Source organism: Piliocolobus tephrosceles, chromosome 19, assembly GCF_002776525.5.
Source record: "Piliocolobus tephrosceles isolate RC106 chromosome 19, ASM277652v3, whole genome shotgun sequence".
Taxonomy (NCBI): domain Eukaryota; kingdom Metazoa; phylum Chordata; class Mammalia; order Primates; family Cercopithecidae; genus Piliocolobus; species Piliocolobus tephrosceles.
Window position 1 is genome coordinate 13,284,074 of NC_045452.1, and position 21,964 is coordinate 13,306,037.

At 44.1% G+C, this 21,964-nt stretch overlaps 1 long non-coding RNA gene across 1 annotated transcript in view; it reads right to left on the reverse strand.

The window, feature by feature from the left end:
* The window catches only part of LOC111521810, a 67,150-nt gene that overhangs the window by 27,636 nt on the left and 17,550 nt on the right, over positions 1-21,964 (reverse strand). The window contains exon 4 of the long non-coding RNA XR_002725076.1: positions 20,006-20,103. This is a non-coding gene — a long non-coding RNA (uncharacterized LOC111521810). The remainder of the gene's footprint in view (positions 1-20,005; positions 20,104-21,964) is intronic.

Consider the following 21,964-nt stretch of genomic DNA (forward strand, 5'->3'; position numbering starts at 1 on the left):
TAAGTATCTTGTTAGCTGTGGGCTTGTCATATATGGCATTTATTGTGTTGAGATACATGTTTTGATACCTAATTTGTTGAGAGGTTTTTTTTTAAAAAATCATGAATGTTGAATTTTGTCAAATGCCTTTTCTGCATCTTTTGAGGTGGTTACACATTTTTTATCCTTCATTCTGTTAATGCAACGTATCACACTTATTGATTTGCATATGCTGAACCATCCTTGCATCAAAAGTATAAATCCCGCTTCATCATGGTGAATGATCTTTTCAATGTGCTGTTGAATTTGGTTTACTGGTATTTTGTTTGAGATTTTTGTATCTACGTTCATCAGGGATTTTGGTCTATAATTTTGTTTTCTTGTAGTATCCTTCTACTGCTTTGGTACCAGGTAATTTTAACCTCATAAAAAGAGTTCAGAAATATTCCATCTTCTTTAATTTTTGGGGAGAGTTTGGGAAGTATTGGTATTGCTTCTTCATTAAATAATTGGTAGAATTTAGCAGTGAAGTTATCAGGTCCTGGGCTTTTCTTTGATGGAAGACTTTTTATTACTGATTCACTTTTCTTATTCATGATTGGTCTATTCAGATTTTCTGTTTCTTCGTGAACTCCATTTAACACAAAGTTCAATGGGAAAAAGAAAAAAAGCTAAGCTACGAGCTACAGTAAAGAACAGACATGACCGAGAGTCAGGAGGCCTTGTTCTGGAGCTCCCTTGTAGTACTGGTGGCCTCCCTTCTTTATAACATACTTCAGTTAAGATCAGGACATTCAAGATCAGAAAACCTGATTGGGCGCAGTGGCTCTTGCCTGTAATCCCAGCACTTTGGGAGGCCAAGGTAGATGGATCACTTGAGGTCAGGAGTTTGAGACCAGCCTGGCCAACATGGTGCAACCCCATCACTACTAAAAATACAAAAATTAGCCAGGCATGGTGGCAGGTGGCTGTGATCCCAGCTACTTGGGAGGCTGAGGTAGGAAAATCGCTTGAACCTGGGAGGTGGAGGTTGCAGTGAGCCAATATCACACCATTGCACTCCAGCCTGGGCAACAGGGTGAGACTCTGTCTCCAAAAAAAGAAGAAAACAAAAATCAGAAAGCCTAAAAGTCAAGTTAATGGGGGAAAACAGGAGGAGTAGTATACACGTGTGTCCAAGTAGTGGAAATAAAGTAGAATTTGTTATCTGTGAGCCTCGGACCTTCTTGAAAAATACATTAACCAGCCTTGGCAACATAGGAGGACCCCATCACCACAGAAAATTCTAAAAAGAAAAGCCAGGCATGGTGGCTCACACCTGTAGTCCCAGTTACTTGGGAGGCTGAGGTGGGAGGATCACCTGAGCCAAGGACGTCAAGGCTACAGTGAGCCATGACCACACCACTGCACTCCAGCCTGGGTGACAGAGCAAGACCCTGATGCAGAAAAAGAAAAAGAAAAAGAAAAATATATTAACCTTTTTTAAAAATTTAAAACTGGCCAGGCATGGTGGCTCACATCTGTAATCCCAGCACTTTGGGAGGCAGAGGCAGGTGGATCACCTGAGGTCAGGAGTTCAAGACCGGCCTGACTATATGGTGAAACCCCGTCTCTACTAAAAATAGAAAAATTAGCTGGGTGTGGTGGCGTGTGCCTGTAATCCCAGCTATTTGGGAGGCTGAGACAGGAGAATCACTTGAACCTGGGAGAGGGAGGTTGCAGTGAGCCAAGATGGCGCCACTGCACTCCAGCCTGGGTAACAGAGCAAGACTCTGTCTCAATTAAAAAAAAAAAAAAAGAAAGAAAATATTTAAAACTGCCTAATAGCGAAAGCAAGGAACATCAGTCACAGATGGATGGCAAATAGTTTTTATCTCAAGTGTCAACTTCACCTAATTGGTAGTAGCTAACTAGAACATTGTGATAAGTAGGATTCTGGGGCAGAGTATTGGATCAGCGGAAAGAAGGCCATTAATGACTACGACATCATTCTCAGGTTTAAAAGGCAGTAGTGACAATATACCCTAGAGAAGGTTATATTGCTATAGAGTTCTATGTAGCTCTAACTTCAAGTCTCTGCTTTCCTCAGTTATAAAATGAGTATAAATATGCCTTCTAGGTCTACCTCACAATAAGAACACAGATTTGAAGAATTTTGAAATGTTTAAGAATATATAAGTGTGAAGCCTGAGTGCAGTGGCTCACACATATAATCCCAATACTTTGGGACTCCAGGGTGGGAGGATCATTAAGCTAGGAGTTCAAGACCAGCCTGAGCAACATAGCAAGACCCCATCTCTACAAAAAAAACATAGTGAGGCATAGTAGCATACACCTGTAGTCCCAGCTACTCGGGAGGCTGAGGTGAGAGGATTGTTTGAGCTCAGGAGTTCAGGGTTGCAGTGAGCTATGATCATGCCACTGTACTCCAGCCTGGGCAACAGAGTGAGATAGATACTGTCTCACAAGAAAAAAAAAAAAAAGATACTACATTGTATATCATATGTATTTACTACAATAGAAAATAATTTTTAAGTACTTGAATAGCTTCAGTGGAATATACAGTCTGCAGTTTTCCACAGTCCCCACCATTCCACATTGTATTCCACTCAATACTCTCTCATATAGAGAGGTAGCCTGGACCTGAAGGACATGCCATGAAGGAGTGAATCAGGTGAGTTGGGTAGGAGATGGAGTTGAGGGAGTGTTCCAGGTGAACAAATGCCCAGGACACGAAAAGACCATGATGTGTCTGAGGAACTGGAAGGTTCAGGTAGCCAGAGTGTGGAGGGAGGCCATAGCATCTAACTCCTTTATGTGATACATGGAGGAACTGATGCCCAGAGAGAAAAGACTTGTTCAAGCCACACAGCTGGCAAGTGACAGGCTCCGGACTAAACCCCAATTCTCCTGCCTCCCCAATGACCAGCTTACCCAAAAGGCCTACTAATTCCTAATGAAGTCCCAGGGAGTGTCCAGGACTGGACCCATTCATACCAGCTGCCCACAGGGATTCACACCAACCAGGCAAGAGGCCCTGCTCCCAGGAATTGCTCCACAGTGTCCTCTGCTACTTCCTTAAGTGTGAGTCAATGCTGAATTTACAAGTTGGCAGGTTTCAGGGGCTGGGATAAGGATCTGCCTTACTTCTACTTTCCTAGGGTGCATGATGACAGGAAAATACCTCTCCCAGCCACATGAGGATGCCTAGGATTTCACCATTCTCCCTTTCTTCCTCTGTCCTGTGCTTCAGTGCAAAATACCCTTGGAAGAAATAACCCTGTCATATTAGTCTGAGTGTAGCCTGAAATCTGGAAAACCAGAACCGGAAAGAAACCTGAAGATTAGCCAAGCAAATCTTCTTCTGTTACTCATGGAGAGTATAATCCCTGAGAGAAGAGTTTATGATTATCCAGTGACAAAGCCAGGGTGAAACCCTGGTATCCTGATTCCAGTCCAGTGTTCCTTCTACTGTTCCACTCATTAGGTCCTGTCCTAAGAATGTTTTCTTGGAGAAACAGAGGAGGGAAAGAAAAGAGGGCATCACAGAGATGGGGAAAGGCATTAGAAAAAAAAAAAAAAAAAGCAGAAGGAAACTTGGCTTGACTTTATAATTTTTCGAGTCTGGTTTAGTTCCTTCTTTGATTCAACATGTATTTATTGATATGTAGCCACACTGGCCCAATCTGGTTCAACTTTTTTTTCCCCAATCTGGTTCAACTTTTATGTAACAAAGTTGTGAGTTGTTTTTCAGTTGCCATGGACCCTCAGGTCACGTAACCTGAGTGTGTCCAGATGAACCAAGTGTGCAACTATAGGGGGAATCTAATTGCTCAGACCCAAGAACAGGGACTGAATTGAGAAGCAGACACTGGCTGGGCACAGTCGTTCATGCCTGAACTTTGGGAGGCCCAGGCAAGAGGATCACTTGAGCCCAAGAGTTTGAGACCATCCTGGATAACATAGTGGGACACCCTTCTCTACATTTTTTTTGTTTTAATTTGCTGGGTGTGGTGGCATGCACCTGTAGTCCTCACTACTTGGGAGACTGAGGTAGGAGGATCACTCGAGCCTAGGAGTTCAAGATTATGAAGAGCTATGATCATGTTATTGCACTCCAGCCTGGGTGACAGAGTGAAACCCTGTCTCTAAAAAAATTAAAATAAATAAAAGTGGACACCACATAGCAGAGATCCAGGACCCAATCAGATGGAGCTCTGGTATCATCCCAAAGCAGGATCCGGTCAGATAATGCCTCTTAGGATCACCTCATTGCAAGATCCAATCATATTACACCTCATTACATGCTACTACATGGATAAAACTTGAAAATATTCAACATTATATGAGGTACCCAGAACAGGCAAATTCACAGAGACAGAAAATAGGCTAGTGGTTACCAGGAGCTGGGGGAAGGGGAAGTAATGGGAAGTTGAATTGTTTAATGGATACAGAGTTTCATTTGGGATGATTTAAAAGTTCTGGAAATAGTAATGATGGTTGTACAACCTCATGAAAGTACTTAATACCACTCAAAGGATCTGAATAGATATTTCTCAATAGAAGACACACATATTTGGGAGGCTGAGGTGGGAGGATGGTTTGAGCCCAGGAGTTCAACTCCAGCACGGTCAACATAGCAAGACCCTGTATTTAAAAAAAAAAAAAAAGGAAAAAAGAAGCCATACAAATGACCAACAGATGTGAAAAAATGCTCAGTTTTCAACAGTACTAATCACCAGGAAAATACAAATTAAAACCACAATGAGATATCATCTCACCCCAGTTAAAATGGCTATTATCAAAAGGACAAAAAAATAACAGATGCTGGTCAGGATGCAAAGAAAGGGAAAAGCTAGTGGGAATGGAAATTAGTATTGCCCCCATGGAAAACAGTGTGGAGGTTCCTCAAAAAACTAAAAATAGATCTACCATCCTATTATTGGGTATATACCCAAAGGATTATAAATCATGCTGCTATAAAGACACATGCACACGTATGTTTACTGCGGCACTATTCACAATAGCAAAGACTTGGAACCAACCCAGATGTCCATCAGTGATAGACTGGATTAAGAAAATGTGGCACATATACACCATGGAATACTATGCAGCCATAAAAAAGGATGAGTTCATGCCCTTTGTAGGGACACGGATGAAGCTTTAAACCATCATTCTCAGCAAACTATTGCAAGGACAGAAAACCAAACACTGCATGTTCTCATTCATAGGTGGGAATTGAACAATGGGAACACTTGGACACAGGGTGGGGAACATCACACACTGGGGCCTGTCGTGGGGTGGGGGGAGGGAGGAGGGATAGCATTAGGAGATATACCTAATGTAAATGATGAATTAATGGGTGCAGCACACCAACGGGGCACATGTATACATATGTAACAAACCTGCACATTGTGCACATGTACCCTAGAACTTAAAGTATAATAAAAAAAATAGATCTACTATATGATCCAATAATCCCACTGCTTGGTATATACCCAAAAGAAAGGAAATTGTGTATTAAAGACACATCTGCACATCCATGTTTCTTGCAGCAGTACTCACAAAAGGTAAGATATGGAAGGAACCTAAGTGCCCATCAACTGATAAATGAGAAAAGAGAATGTAGTATATATACACAATGAAATACTATTCAGCCATAAAAAAGAATAAAATCCTGTCATTTGCACCAACATAGCTGGAACAGGAGGCCATTATGTTAAATGAAAAAAGCCAGGCACAGAAGACAAATACATGTTCTCCTTCATATGCAGGAGCTAAGAAAATGTATCTCATGGAGGTGGACATTAGAATGGTAGATACCAGAGGCCAGAAAGGGTAGCAGGGGGAATAAAGAGAGGTTGATTAACGGGTACAGACAATTAAATGGAAGGAATAATTTCTAGTGTTCAATAGCACAATAGGGTGATGATAGTTAACAATAACTTATTGTATTTTGCAAAATAGTTAGAAGATTTGAAATGTTCCTAACACAAAGAAACAATAAATGTTTGAGGTGAGGCTGCACACAGTGGCTTACACCTGTAATTCCAGCATTTGGGGAGGCTAAGACGGGCAGATGGCTTGAGCCCAGAACTTCAAGACCAGCCTGGACAACATGGCAAAACCCCATCACTACAAAAAATACAAAAAATTAGCCGTGGGTTGCTGCAGTGGCTCATGGCTCATGCCTAATGAGGCATTTCGGGAGGCCGAGGTGCGCAGATCACTTGAGGTCAAGAGTTCAAGACCAGCCTGGCCAACATGGTGAAACCCCGACTCTAGTAAAAATACAAAAATTAGCCAGAAATCACTTGAACCCAGGAGCCGGAGGTTACAGTGAGCCGAGATCATGCCACTGCACTCCAGCCTGGGCAATAGACCGGGACTCAGTCTCAAAAAAAAAAATTAGCCAATCGCGGTGGTGAGCATCTGTAGTTCCAAGAGCTCAGGAGGCTGAGGTGGGAGAATCACCTGAGCCTGGGAGGTTGAGGCTGCAATGAGCCGTGATCATGCCACTGCATTCCAGCCCCTGGGTATTGGAGTAAAACTCTGTATCAAAAAAAAAAAAAATTTGATGAATATCCTAATTACTCCAAATCGATCATTTCAGATTGTATGCCTGTATCAAAATATCACATGAACACTTTAATATGTATCTTTTTTTTTGAGACGGAGTCTCACCCTATTGCCCAGGCTGGAATGCAGTGGCACAATCTCTGCTCACTGCAAGCTCTGCCTCCCAGGTTCATGCCATTCTCCTGCCTCAGCCTCCCAAGTAGCTGGGACTACAGGCGCTTGCCACCACGTTTGGCTAATTTTTTTGTATTTTTAGGAGAGACAGGGTTTCAGCATGTTAGCCAGGATGGTCTCGATCTCCTGACCTCGTGATCTGCCCGCCTCGGGCTCCCAAAGTGCTGGGATCACAGGCATAATCCCACCTCGCCTGGCTTAAATATGTATAATTATTATATATCAATGAAAATAATTTTTTAAAAGAAAGTACTTCATGTCACTGAGTTTACTTTAAAAATGGTTTACTAGGTAAATTTAATATTGTGTATATTTTGCTACAATTTTTTTTTAAATAGCTAGCTTCTTCTAAAGTGAGGATGATGGCGGTGGAAGATGTCTCATGCTGCTATTCAGTAAAAATTAAATTCACACCAGGTGTAGTGGCTCATGCCTGTAATCCCAGCACTTTGGGAGGCCTAGGCAGGCGTATCACTTGAGGTCAGGAGTTCAAGACCAGCCTGGCCAACATAGTGAAACTTCATCTCTACTAAAAATACAAAAAATTAGCTGGGCACGGTGGTGTGCATCTGTAATCCCAGCTACTCGGGAGGAGGAATCACTTGAACCCAGGAGGCAGAGGTTGCAGTGAGCTGAGATGGCACCACTGCACTCCAGCCTGGGTGACGGAGTGTGACTCTGACTCAAAAAATAAGAGTAAAAGTAAAAATAAATTTATTTCTTCTCTCTAGGCCTGACATAGAAATTGACAAAGATGGTTTGCTTGACCAAACTTTTTTTTTTTTTTGAGACGGAGTTTCACTCTTGTTGCCCAGGCTGGAGTCCAATGGCACGATCTCGGCTCACTGCAGCCTCCGCCTCCCAGGTTCAAGTGATTCTCCTGCCTCAGCCTCCCAAGCAGCTGGGATTACAGGCATGCACCACCACGCCGGGCTAATTTTGTATTTTTAGTAGAGACGAGGTTTCTCCACGTTGGTCAGGCTGCTCTCAAACTCCCGACCTCAGGTGATCCACCTGCCTCAGCTTCCCCAAGTGCTAGGATTACAGGCATGAACCACCGTGCCCAACTTCGACCAAACTTTAATCAGACTCCTGAACCTTCTCCTAGGTCGATATATGTGTACTTCCTCATAAAATACAGTTTTAGCAAAGAACCCTACTAAGTCAGTTTTGCAAGAACACCCCCACCCTTGATATCTGATCACCCTCAATATCTGATCAGGCTCCTCATCCTCTACCATCCATCAGGTAATGACTGATGCCCTTGCCTATCTTCAGCAGGAATCCTGTTAGGTCAGTTTAGCCAGAATCCCTCTTCCCCCAATAACTCCTCTTAGTAATTTTCCATTCACTGGCCCCCCACCCTGCCCCTTGGCCACTAATTCCCACTTGTTCATGCTATATTCAGAGTTAAACACAGTTTCTCTCCCTGCCACTACAATATCCCATTGTTTTTATACCTATCATGATGGTCTTGAAAAAAGTCTTCGTTACAGTGCTTTAACCAGTGTCACTGGATTTTTTTTCTTAAAAAACACAAATGGTTAAGATCCTAGTGGTTAAGAACAAAGGTTTTGTAGTCAGAACACAGCTGCACATCAAAGTTTGCTTCTGTGAATTGCTGGTTATGTGACCTTGGCAAGCTATATCAAAAAGATTGATGTGTCAGGAGGTAGGGGGAAAGGGAAGCGACAAATACCTAATGCATGTGGGGCTTGAAACCTAGATGACAGGTTGATAGCTGCAGAAAACCACCATGGCACATGTATACCTATGTAATAAACCTGCACGTTCAGCACATGTATCCCAGAACTTAAAGTAAAATTAAAAAGCAAAAAAAAACAGACTGATGTGCATATAATCCCTTGGGGTACCAGGACTTTACCACGGCCTCAGTCTTCCTGCGAGAAACAATTGGAGTGCTAATATCTGATTCATGGGGTTGTTATGAAGACTAGGTGAGACAGTATATGTAAAGTGCTTAATACAGTTTTGAGCATTTAGTGAGCACTCAATGAATAGGAACTCATATTCTTTTTTTTTTTTTTTTTGATAGAGTCTCCCTTTGTTGCCCACGCTGGAGTGCAGTGGCGTGATCTCGGCTCACTGCAACCTCTGCCTCCCAGGTTCTAAGCGAGTCTCCTCCCTCAGCCCTCAGAGTAGCTGGGATTACAAGCACACACCATTACACCCAGCTAATTTTGTATTTTTAGTAGAGACAGGGTTTTGCCATCTTGGCCAGGCTGGTCTCAAACTCATGACCTCAGATGATCCACCCACCTCGGCCTCCCAAAGTGCTGGGATTATAGGCATGAGTCACCGTGCCTGGCCAAAAACCAATATTCTTAATTTTTTGCTTAGTCTCTGTCCCTCCAAACTTAAGAGTCATCTGAGGATTTGGTGGGTTTGGGGTTTGGTTTTGGATTTTGGTTTTGTCTTGTGCGTGTGTAGTTGTATTAGGGTTTTTTTGTTTGTTTTTGCTATGTATGCACAATTGGGTAGATAAGAACCCTGGCACATGTGGCAAGTTTTCTGCAAGGTTATTTGTGTTCTAGGGAATATGTAGACCTGTGTAGATACATGCTGTATGGCAGGCACGTGTTTGCACATGGGCAGCTGAGCAGGTGGGTGCATGTGTATCTATGGATATATATAAAACACTGTTTCCTTAGAAGACTTTGTCACCAGTGAACGAATTCAAAAGTCATTTTCTCTTACTTATCATGGTATCAGCAGAGGTTAGTGAATAGGAAGATAATTAAAGAGTAATTGGTCAAAGGGGAAGATTGCGTTTTAATTGAAGTCTCTTATCCTACCCAAAAGTTCTAGACATTGGAGAGAAATGTGATGACTGGTCATAAAAATTCTGTTCTGTAGGTTGGTGTGGATCACCAGGCTGTGCATTTCACAAGGTATCCCGGGTCCACTGCCAGTCTTCCCAGTCAGAGGTAAGAAGACTGATCTCAGGGTGCACCTCATCTTGGGATAGCCTTTGTGCTGCTGACACCCTTTCTAGAGAGGATCTCTCCCGGGTTAGGGAAGCTAAGGCTCTAGGAGGCAGGACCTCTGAGTTCTGGCAGGCCTCTGCAGCCGATTCACTTTACCACACCAGGACTCCAAGGTCACATCTGCAGATGAGTGCAGTGTAATGGTTAGGAGCACAGGCATTAAAGTCAGACAAACCCGGGCTTAACTTCCAGTACCTCTACTTCTCAACTGGTAAATGTGTGATTCCGTGACTTGCTCTTTCTGACTGTAAAACATGGATTTTTTAAAAATTCCTATCTCAACAGGTTATTGTGAGAATTAAAACTTTGCATTGAAAGTCCCTTGCATATTATCTGGCATAAGGTAGTATTTAATTAATAATAATGGCTAATACTTATTGAACATGCCATGAGAGGTCTCATTTGGTCCTTAAAACAACCCAGAGTGGTAGATACCATTATTATCCCCATTTTACAGATGAAGAAACTGAGGCACTGGTCCCAGTTAACACAGCTAGTAAGAGGGGAATTTGAGTTCAGGCACTCTGACTCTTACACTATCTCCCAGGCTGGAGCGATCAGAGCCCACTGCAGCCTCAAACTTCTGGGCTCAAGTGACCCCCCTGCCTCAGCCTCCTAAGTAGCAGGGACTATAGGTGAATGCTACCACACCTGGCTAATTTTCTTAATTTTTTGGTAGAGATGGGGTCTCACTGTGTTGCCCAGGCTGGACTCGAACCCCTGGTCTCAAGTGGTCCTCCAGCCTCAGCCTCCCAAAGTGCTAGGATTATAGGCATGAGCCACTGCACCTAGCCAGATCCCTCTAATGTTAATGTGCATCCTCTCCCCCTGCTTCACTCCCAGGCTTTAGCCGCCAATCATTTATTCATTCAACAGGTATGCATTGAGCTCCTTGCACAAAGTAGATGGCCTTGAGGATAGAGCACCAAATAAAATAAAGTCTCTGCCCTTGCACTGCTGAGACCTAAACAGTGAGACCAGGTGCAGTGGCTCACACCTGTAATCCCAGCACTTTGGGAAGCCGAGGTGGTGGATCACCTAAGATCAGGAATTCTAGACCAGCCTGGCCAACATGATGAAACCCCGCCTCTACTAAAAATACAAAAATTGGACAGGTGCAGTGGCTCATGCCTTTAATCCCGGCACTTTGGGAGGCCGAGGCGGGTGCATCACAAGGTCAGAAGTTCAAGACCAGCCTGGTCAACATGGTGAAGCCCCATCTCTACTAAAAATACAAAAATTAGCCAGGCGTGATGCAGTGCACTTGGAATCCCAGCTACTGGCAGGAGGCAGGAGAATCGCTTGAACCCAGGAGGTGGAGGTTGCAGTGAGCTGAGATCATATCACTGCACTCCAGCCTGGGCGACAAAGCAAGACTCTGAAATAAATAAATAAATATATAAACAAAAATTAGCTGGATGTGGTGGCAGGCACCTATAATCCCAGCTACTTGGGAGGCTGAGATGGGAGAATCGCTTCAACCTGGGTGGTGGAGGCTGAAGTGAGCCGAGATGGTGCCACTGCACTCCAGCCTGGGTAACAGAGCAAGACTCCATCTCCAAAAAAAAATTAAAGAAAAAAAAAAGAATTAAAGGAGCCAGCCATGTGGAAAACCAGAGGAAGAGTCATATCAGAGGCCCTAAGGTGGAAATAAACTTGGCTGGAATGATCTAAGAAGGGAGAGAAGGGCAGTGTGGCTGGAGCAATGAGCAGGAGGAGATGCCTGCGATGAGCCCTGTCTCTCTCTGGAGCTCCAGACTTACAGTTCACAAGCTGACTGAAGACACCTCCCTGGGTGGTACCCAGACCCCTTGAATGTCATATGTCCAAAACAAGACATTACTCTCTCCACCCAAACCTTCTTCCTCCTCTTCCCTGGCCAGCCACTGCACAACCAAACATGCAGTCGCCCAAGCTAAAGACCTTAAACATCTTCTTGAATTTGTCCTCTCCTCTCTACCACCATGACCCCTGCCTTGGTTCAGACCTCGTCATCAGTCACTTGAGCCATAGGACTGACCCCCTAACTGCCCTCCCTGCCTCTAGACTCCTCAGGCCAGACACAGCTTCTCAAAACAGACATGTGAACATGTAACTCCCCCAGTGTAAAAACCCTCACGGTTCCTTTTTGGCTCAGGATGAAGTCTAACCTCCTTGGCCTGGCATATAACATCCTTCCTTGTCCCGAAACCATATTTTCAGCCTCATCTCCCACTAGTAGTCCACATGTCTTGGAGCACCAAACATACCCAGTTACTCTTCATACCTGCCAGGAATAGCACAAGCTATTCTTTCTTCTTAGAATTCCTCTCTTGGCCCTCTGTCCCCACAGAACTACAATTCAACCTTTAAGATGCATTCCAACCAGGGCAACAAAGCAAGACCCTGTCTCTACAAAAAAATGTCAAAATTAGCTTGGCACAGTGGCATATGCCTGTAGTCCCAGCTACTTAAGAGGCTGAGGCAGGAGGATCACTTGAACCCAGGAGTTTGAGGCTGCAGTGAGCTATGATCATGCCACTGCACTCCAGCCTGGATGACAAAGTGAGACTTCATCTCTTAAAAAACAATAATAATACAGCTCATCTCTTCATTAAATCCTTTTCTGACACCCCCAGGCTGAACTACCCACCCTACCATTCTAGTTCCCATAGCACATCATGTTTATCACATAATGTTAAAAGAACTTAGGCACATTACAATGTTAAAGAGTTTATTTTAGCAGACAGTGATTCATGAATCAGGCAGCACCAGACCACAAGCAATTTAGCACTGCACTGGGGGATGGGGATGAGAAACTTGCATAAGGTGTTTGTGGAAGAAAGACAAAGAAAACATATTTGACTGGTTAGAGCAAAAAGTCCCTATTTAGAAGTTAGTTAGAAGTTTCTGATTGATGAAGTCTCTAATTCTGTTTTACTGTTTACACTGGGACTTAAAATGCTGGAGCCATGTCAGCCTAGTGGCTTCCCAATTAAAAATTTTGTCTGGGTGCAGTGGTTCACACTTGTAATGCCAGCACTTTGGGAGGCCAAGGTGGGCAGACTGACTGAGCCTAAGAGTTTAAGGCCAGCCTGGGCAACATGGCAAAAGCCCATCTCTTAAAAAAATACAAGAATCAGCCAGATGTGGCAGCATGGCCCTACAGTCCCAGCTACTAGGGAAGCTAAGGTGGGAGGATCACTTGACCCCAGGAGGTCAAGGCTGCAGTGAACCATGATCGCATCACTGCACTCCATCCCAAGTGACAGAGTGAGACCTTGCCTCAAAAAAAAAAAAAAAATTAACAGTAGCCATAACACTCATCAAATGTGTTTCTCAGGTTGGGTACAGTGGCTCATGCCTGTAATCTGAATACTCTGGGAGGCCAAGACAGGTGGATCGCTTAAGCCCAGGAGTTCAAGACCAGCCTGGGAAACACAGGGAGACACTGTCTCTTCAAGAAAAAAAAAAAAAAAAGTATTGCTGATTATCTGGTTATATGTCTCTCACCACCAGAATGAGCTAAGAAGAGCCGAGACCTTGTCCTGTTGAGCACAATGCCTACTACACAAGAGATACTCAATAAGTGTTTGTTGAATGAACAAGTAAAATATTGATAAAGTGAGCATAGAAAAAATCAATGAGCCCGAAAGGATCAAATTCCCAGCCTTGGTCTCACTAGCACAAATTGAGGGCCTACAGACAGAACGGAGGCTGAGAATGAACCAAAAACTAACCTGGTCTTGTCACCTGTGAATCACAGATTATCAGAGCTCACCAAAGACCAAGGAGATTCTAAGACCTTGAGACAAGTTATTTGTCCAAGTCCCCAGTCAGGTGTCAGCAGAGCAGAACTGGAAGCCAAGACTCCTGCCTCCTCGTCCTAGAAACTTTTATCCAGGCCAGCTTCTATCCAGAGTTCAAAGACAAGAGAAGCACAGTTATCTTGTACACAGGAGCTCCAAGAAGGTACCCCTTAGCTCAAGGTGCCAAAAGCATAGTCAAGCTCTGTTATGCGTTTGTGTCTTATCCCTCAAAAAAATTCACGCTGAAGTCTTAACTCCCAGTAGCTCAAAATGGGACCTTATTTGGAGATAGGGTCTTTAGAGAGGTCATCAAATTAAAATAAGGTCATTAGGGTGGGCCCTAATCCAATGTGATTGTTGTCCTAATAAAAAGGGGAAACTTGGACACGGAGACGCACACACAGTGAAAATGCCATGTGAATAAGAAGACTGCCAACTATAAGCCAAGGAGAAAGGCCTGGCATAGATCTTCCCTCAAGGCCCTCAGAAGGAACCAACCCCACCAACACCTTGATTTCAGACTTCTACCCTCCAGAACTGTGAGAAAATAGCTTTCTATTGTTTAAGCCACCAGGTTTGTGAGACTTGTTATGGACTTGTTGTGGGACTTTGTTATGGTAACCCTAGAAATGCATGCAAGAGTACTATAGCAATGGTTCCCAAAGTGTGGTCCCTGAACCAATAGCATCAAAATACATGGGATTTATTAGACAAACAAGACCTACCAATCAGAAGGTCTGGGGATGGGGCTTAGCAAGCTATGGTTCAGCAAGTCCTCAGGTGATTCTGATGCACACTAAATTTAAGAACCACTGCTTTAGAGCTACTCTAGCTATATTGGGTTGATTGGTGTCTTCCCAAAATTCATGTCCACCTAGAACCTCAGAATGTGACCTTATTTGGAAATAGGGTCTTTTCAGTTGTAGTTAGTAAAGATGAGGTCATACTGGATTCGGATGGGCCCTAAATCCAATGGCTGGTGTGCTTATAAAGATAGCAAGATGTGGAGACACATGCACACACACACACACACACACGGAGAATGCCATGTGACAATGGAGGCAGAGACTGGAGTGATGCATCCACAAGCTAAAGGACACCAAGGGTGCCAGAAGCCCCCAGAAGCTGGAAGAGGGGCAAGGAAGGATTCTTCCCTAGAGCCTTCAGAAGCAGTATGGCTCTGCTAACACTTTGTTTATTTGCTCATAGTCTCTGGAACTATGAAAAAATTAATTTGCGTTATTTTAAGCCACCCAATTTGTGGTCATTTGTTATAGCAGCCCTCAGAAAATAATACCCTATTGAATATAGGAGTCACAGGCATAAATGGCTATTTAAATTTACATTTATTAATATGAAATAAAACTGAAAACTGAGTTCCTCAAGTCACCTTGGGCACATTTCAAGTGCTCAGTAGCCACATATGGCTCATGGCTACTGTATTTGACAGCACAAATATAGAACATTTCCATCAGAACAGAAAGTTCTATCAGACATCACTACTACAGAGCAGGGGTCAGCTAGGTATGGCCCATGGGCTAAACTTAGCCCACCATGGTTTTCTGTGTTGTCTATAAACTAATAATGATTTTTACTTACTTTTTTTTTTTTTTTAAGAGATGGGGTCTTGCTCTGTCACGCAGGCTGGAGTGCCATGGCGCTATCATAGCTCACTGCAGCCTCCAACTTCTGGGCTCAAACAATTTTCTTGCCTTAGCCTCCTGAGTAGCTGGGACTACAAGCACACACCACCTACACCCGGCTTGATTTTCACTTTTTTTTTTTTTTTTGAGACAGGGAGTGCAGTGGTGCACTCTCTACTCACTGCAGCTTCCGCCTCCCAGGCTCAAGTAATCTTTTCACCTCAGCCTCCCCAGTAGCTGGGACTACAAGCAGTCGCCACCATGTCCAGCTAATTTTTGTATATTTTTTTGGAGAGACAGAGTTTCACCATGTTGCCCAGGCTGGTCTTGAACTCGTGGGCTCGCACGATCCACCCTCCTCGGTCAGCCTCCCAAAGTGCTGGGATTACAGGTGCATGCCACCATGCCCAGCCGAGTTTTACATTTTTTTAATGGTTGAAGAAATTATAAGAAGATGACTATTTCATGACACATGAAAATCACATGAAATTCAAATTTCATTGTCTGTAAATGAAGTGTGACCGGAACATGTTCACGATCATCCACTTACATATTATCTATGACTGCTTTTGTGCTACAATGGCAGTCAAGTCATTGTGACAGAGACCATATGGCCCACAAAACAAGATATTTACTAGCTGGCCTATTACAGAAAAAGTTTACCAACGCTTGCTCTAGAGGGTAATGAAGAGAGACAAGAAGAGGGTATAAAAACAAATTGGCACAAGAGGGACCTGCTTTGAGATGTCCACAAGCACGTGCTGCCCAGTCTACAGCTCAGCAAACTTTCTAGATCAGAGTGAAAGCAAGGAGGTTATATGCTACTTTTTACTTATATACACATACATATAGTAGACATATAAATAATATCAAGGTATATACACATGTTGCCAAACAAATCCCAGGTAATGCTGATGCTGTTGGTCCAAGAACCACACTTTAAGAACCACAGCTCTAGGGCACTTGCATTCATTTGCTAGGGCTACCATAACAAAGTCCCACAACCAGTGGCTTAAACAATAGAAATTTATTTTCTTGGCGAAGTGCGGTGGCTCCCGCCTGTAATCCCAGCACTTTGGGAGGCCAAGGCAGGCGGATCACAAGGTCAGGAGTTCCATACCAGCCCGGCCAGCATAGTGAAACTCAGTCTCGACTAAAAATACAAAAATTACCCGAGTGTGGTGGTGGGCGCCTGTAATCCCAGCTACTCAGGAGGCTGAGACAGAGAATTGCTTGAACCTGGGAGGCAGAGGTTGCAGTAAGGCGAGATCACGCCACTACACTCCAGCCTGGGCAACAGAGCAAGACTCTGTCTCAAAAAAAACAAAAGAAAAAGAAAAAGAAATTTCTTGTTTCACAGTTCTGGTGGTTCGAAATCTGAAACTCACACATGTACATTATATATGTACACACACACACATAAAATATGCATAGAGAAGGGACTAGAGGGACTATACTTAGGCACTAATAATGGCCATTTAAGGGAGAAGGGGAGAATGGGACTGCAGGGATTATTTCTTCTGCTATCATTGCTCTCTGTGTTTTATGATTAATCTGTAATTAGGTGATACTGCTTTTTTAACAAGGAAAAGAAAAATCTGCCTAATTCTGAAACCAAGCTCCGAACCTCCAGGCTAGATCCTAAGGGCCAGGCCTCCCTGGCTGCCTTTGTCTTTTCATTGCACTAAATACCTTAATGTTTTCTTTCCCCATCAAAATTAGCTCTCAGGAAAGGATCTGTTCCTTCCCCCACACCACACTTTACATTGAGTTATATCATCAACTGATTCAAAGTTTGCTATGAATGTCCCTCCCAGAGCAAAATAGCATTGTGAAAAAGATCAGAGCCTCCAGCTGTGGGCATGAAGCCCTTCTAGTGAAATGGTAGCTATCAGTTAGCCAGGCTGGAACACGGAGGGCCTTCTGGTCACTCCTGAAGTCCCGAGGCACAGGAACTGCCTACCTCAGTTACCTGCAGGAGCCTATCCAGTGTGCAATCCTAGGCTCTGCACCCAGAAACAATCAACAAATACAGCTACACTTACAAGTTAGGATCCAAACTCTCAACACTCCCCAACACTAGGTAAAAGCCTCTGAAACCCAGTCCACTTTTAAGACCCAGGTGATGACCTAGAAAAGGTACTAGACTGTCTCTGGAGACCTGAGCTCAAATCCCTGCATTACCAACTAACTCCTTGTGAAACCTCAGTCCCTCTATCTATCTTCTGTTTTGCTTCTGGAATGGGGTCAGGCTTGAGCAGAGTGACCTCCAAGTTCCCCCTCAGCTCTGCCCTGGGCTGCTCTGGATCCCCAGGTTGTGTGTATGTATGCCTGGGACAAGGTCCAAGGGGCCAAAAAGATTAACCATTGGGCTGGGTCAGTTCCAGGAAGGACTCAAAAATTAACTTCGTCACTCTGGTTTTCCCTTGTAATCTTTACCTGTAACTCTGATGTGGCATCATTCCTCTCCTGCCTCCACGGACCAAGGGCCATCCTGACTCTTCCACTCAGAATACTCCATTACCTCCAACTCCCACCATCTACCCAACCAAATTCAGCCAATCCTCACTACCTCCATGAAACCTTCTCTGACTTCCCCAAGACCACAGCATCCTTAGCACCTCTGTATACTATACTCTATCCCGGTATATGGCTGACTGCTTGGGGTCATAGTGACCAGCCTCTGTGGGTATTCTTGGTTGGCCTACCCCCTTGAGAGCAGAAAGTATGCTGTGTTTAGCCCTTTATTGTATGAACTTCACAGGACTCGGCACAGGTTCATTTTTGAGGATGCCGGACTATTTGAAATGCTTTTCACCCAACTGAAAAGTAAGTCCTGGCTGCTAGGAAAAGTCCTTAATGTTCTTAACTCTTCAAAGTGCCTGTAGCTCCCTTAGCTTCTTGGATCCTTTACAGGAACCCCATGAAACAAGCAACCATGTAAATGAGAATCCAGAGTCCATGAAAGTGAAGCAATTTGCTTAAGTCCATGCAGCAAGTTGGTGGTAGAACCCAAAACTCAAGCCAGAGTTCTTGCCTCCTAGTCCTCGACTTTGAAATGTGCAGCACACAGTGAAATCATAGCATCACCCTCTTTTTAAGAAAAAAGACTGCAGGCTGGGGCTGCCTCCACACCAACATGTACATATACAAACACTTCATAAATATCTTCATACTGGCTCCAGCCTGCTTGGGGATTCACCCCCTTAGAATCTAAGGCTGTTTTCCTCCGCCTATTGTCATGGTTCTTTTTGTTTTTTTTTTTAGACAAGAGTCTCACTATGTCTCCAAGGCTGGAGTGCAGTGGTGTGATCATGGCACACAGTAACCTCCTACTTCTGGGCTCAGGTGATTCTCCCATCTCAGCCTCCCGAACAGCTGGGACTACAAGCATGCACCAACCACCTCTCCTAAGCTGGCTTTTTTTTTTAGTAGAGATGAGGTCTCGCTATGTTGCCCAGACTGGCAGCAAACTCCTGGCCTCAGGCAATCGTCCTGCCTTGGCCTCCCGAAGTGCTGAGATTACAGGCATGAGCCACCATGCTGGCCCTATGATGATTCTTTAAGGAAACAACAGCCAAGGGCAGCTCCCAGCCAGCCCAGTACATTTTCTCCAAGAGATTGCAAGAAGCCAAGAGACACTGAACTTGGTCCTACTTGTAGTGGTGAGGTCTCCTCAGCCCCGTCCCTCCTCCTGCTTTACAAAATCTAGAGAAGAGAGAGATGAATGTTCTGGAGTATGTATTACTTTGCTAGGGCTGCAATAACTAAATATCGCAGGCTAGATGGCTTAAATAATAGCAATGTATGTGCTCACAGTTCTGGGAGAGAGAAGCCCAAAATTAAGGGCAGCAGGTTTGGTTTCTCCTTCAGCCTCTCTCCTCGGCTTGCAGAGGGCCGTCTCCTCACATATCCTCACGTGGTCTTTCTTTATCTGCATGCATTCTTGATGCCTGTTTGTGTGTTCAAATTTCCTCTTCTTTTTTTTTTTTTTTTCCTTTTTTCAGACGGAGCCTTGCTCTGTCGCCCAGGCTGGAGTGCAGTGGCACGATCTTGGCTCACTACAACCTCCACCTCCCGGATTCAAGCAATTCTCCTGTCTCAGCCTCCAGAGTAGCTGGGATTACAGGAACGCGCCACCACGCCCAGCTAATTTTTTGTATTTTTAGTAGAAACGGGGTTTCACCATGTTAGCTAGGCCTGTCTCGAACTCCTGACCTCAGATGTTCTGCCTGCCTTGGCCTCTCAAAGTGCTGAGATTACAGGTGAGAGCCACCACGTCTGGCCCAAATTTCCTCTTATAAGGATGTCAGTAAAATTGGATCAGGGCCCACCCATGTGACCTCATTTAACCTTAATAATCTCTTTAAAAGACCTCTCCCCAAATATAGTCACATTCTGAGGTATTGTGGGTTAGGACTTCAACGTATAAATTTTACAGGGGACACAATTCAGTTCATAACAGTGTGTGCAGGCGTCCCAGCATACAACCGAGAGGTGGTCTTTCCAGTTGAAAAATGATGTTTTGAACATCATGGCGACCCGCATTTGCATATTAAAGAACTAAGGTGGGAGGACCAGGTTTTTCTCAGGCTATGTAAATGACACACCTGGCCAAACCAATCCCCTGGGCCTTATGCAAACCAGACACCTCCTCCTCCAGCATCCCAATATAAGCAACCACTTTTTCCCCCACACATGGGGTTCCTCTTTGTTCTGAGCCCCCACCTCTGTCTCTGTACAGGAGAGCTGTTTTCTTCTTTTTTTTTCTTCTTTCTTGCCTATTAAACTTTTTGCTCCTTAAAACTACTCTATGTGTGTCCGAGTCACTCACCTACATCAGCGCAAAACCAAGGACCCTGGTGTTCCTCCCGTCATCGGAGCCATATCAGTAGCCACCACCTCTGCCATGCTGCCGGGTCATTCAGGAATCTGTAAATTTACATACATATTCATATGCATGTGACTGTTCTGTGCTGGTGTGTATGGACAGGTACATTTATGCTATTGTGTTTGGTCTGAATGTGTGTGCATGTTGTGTACGTATAATATGAACATGCATGTGTATCTACAGGTACCCTCCTGCAAATATCTACATGTGTGGATGAGTGTGTGGGTGGGCACAAATATTTGTTCATTCACTGTTCACTCATCAGTTCAACAAAGATGGATTGGTGTTGCAGGCACTGTGCCAAGTTCTGAAGATGAGTAAGACACAGTATACAGATGAGTATATACCAAGGTACATGAGTGGTAGACGCGTATTCCAGTACTATGTAGGTGCCTGTGAAAACTTTGCACAAGCTAAGAGAGTTCCTGATTGCATCTTCAGCATCTGTTGATGCTAAAAGATGCTGCAGTGGTCTCTCCCCAGGCCCCAAGGAACAGATTCCAACAATCCCCCCGGAAGCCTCAGGCAACAGAGGCAGCCTCTGCCCACCATTCCACTTGGGTGGAAGGCTAAAGTTCTGGGTCCCTCATCATCATCCCAGCCACTCCACCCTCTCCACCCATTGAGAGGTGAGAGAGCATTTCTCGATAACAGGGCACCAAGAGTCCAGGCCACTGGAAGCCACCTGGCCTTCACGTGGTTTTATGGTTTCACAGTTAATATTTGGCCTTGGGTTATTTCTGCTCTAAGAGGTAAGCCAGAAAAGGCAGGAGAGAGATGGGGGCAGGGGAGATAAGGTGCCAGGTCACCTGCACGAGGCACCTGCCCTGGTAGCTGCCTCAGGCACCATTATATGTACGGAGTTCAGGTCCTGCCAAAGGAGGGAGGTATCCAGAGAGGGAGAGAGAAAAGGCTTCAGGAACATGGCTGGGAAAGAGAGCCCTTTGCAAAATGCTTCCGAGGAGCCTAGAGTCCCCTATACAACCTCCTAAAGAATCCAGGAAGCCTCTCTACCAATAGCCAGCCTGTGCTTGGTCACCTTCTAGGACATGAGGAGCTCACTACCTCCAAGATGCTCTTTTTGTTTTTTTTGTTTTTTTTTTTTTTGAGATGGAGTTTCGCTCTTGTTGCCCAGGCTGGAGTACAATGGTGCAATCTTGGCTCACTGCAACCTCTGCTTCCCGGGTTCAAACGATTCTCCTGCCTCAGCCTCCTAAGTAGCTGGGATTACATGCGCCCGCCACCACACCCGGCTAATTTTTTTATTTTTAGTAGAGATGGGGTTTCACCACATTGGCCGGGCTGGTCTCGAACTCCTGACCTCAGATGATCCACCCACCTCGGCCTCCCAAACTGCTGGGATTACAGGCATGAGCCACTGCGCCCAGCAAGATGCTCTGTTAAAAATGTCTCCTTTATACTGAGACAAAAGTCTACCTCCTTCCATTCATCAATCCTAATTTCTCTCAAAAAAAAAAAAAGCATCTCCCTAAGAATAACTGTCCTTTGATTAATGACTCCAGAAAGTCACTGTTTCAAAGGCTAATACATCACCTGGGAAAAATACATTATAATTTTCTGGTTATTTGAGTGGTTTTCTTTCCCATTTGAAGTCTTTAAATTCCCTAAGAATAGGAATGGATATATACATACATACATATATATACACACACACAGGCACACACACAAACACACACATACATGTCATACACTACCTAGTAATATATGTACATGTGTATATGTATACTACATATACATATATGTACATGTTTATATGTATACTTTATATGTAAATACTATATGTGTATCTTATATATTGTTTATGTATTTATAATATATATGTGTGTGCATATGTATATATATACACACAGACATATATACTATACTGCATACACCACCATT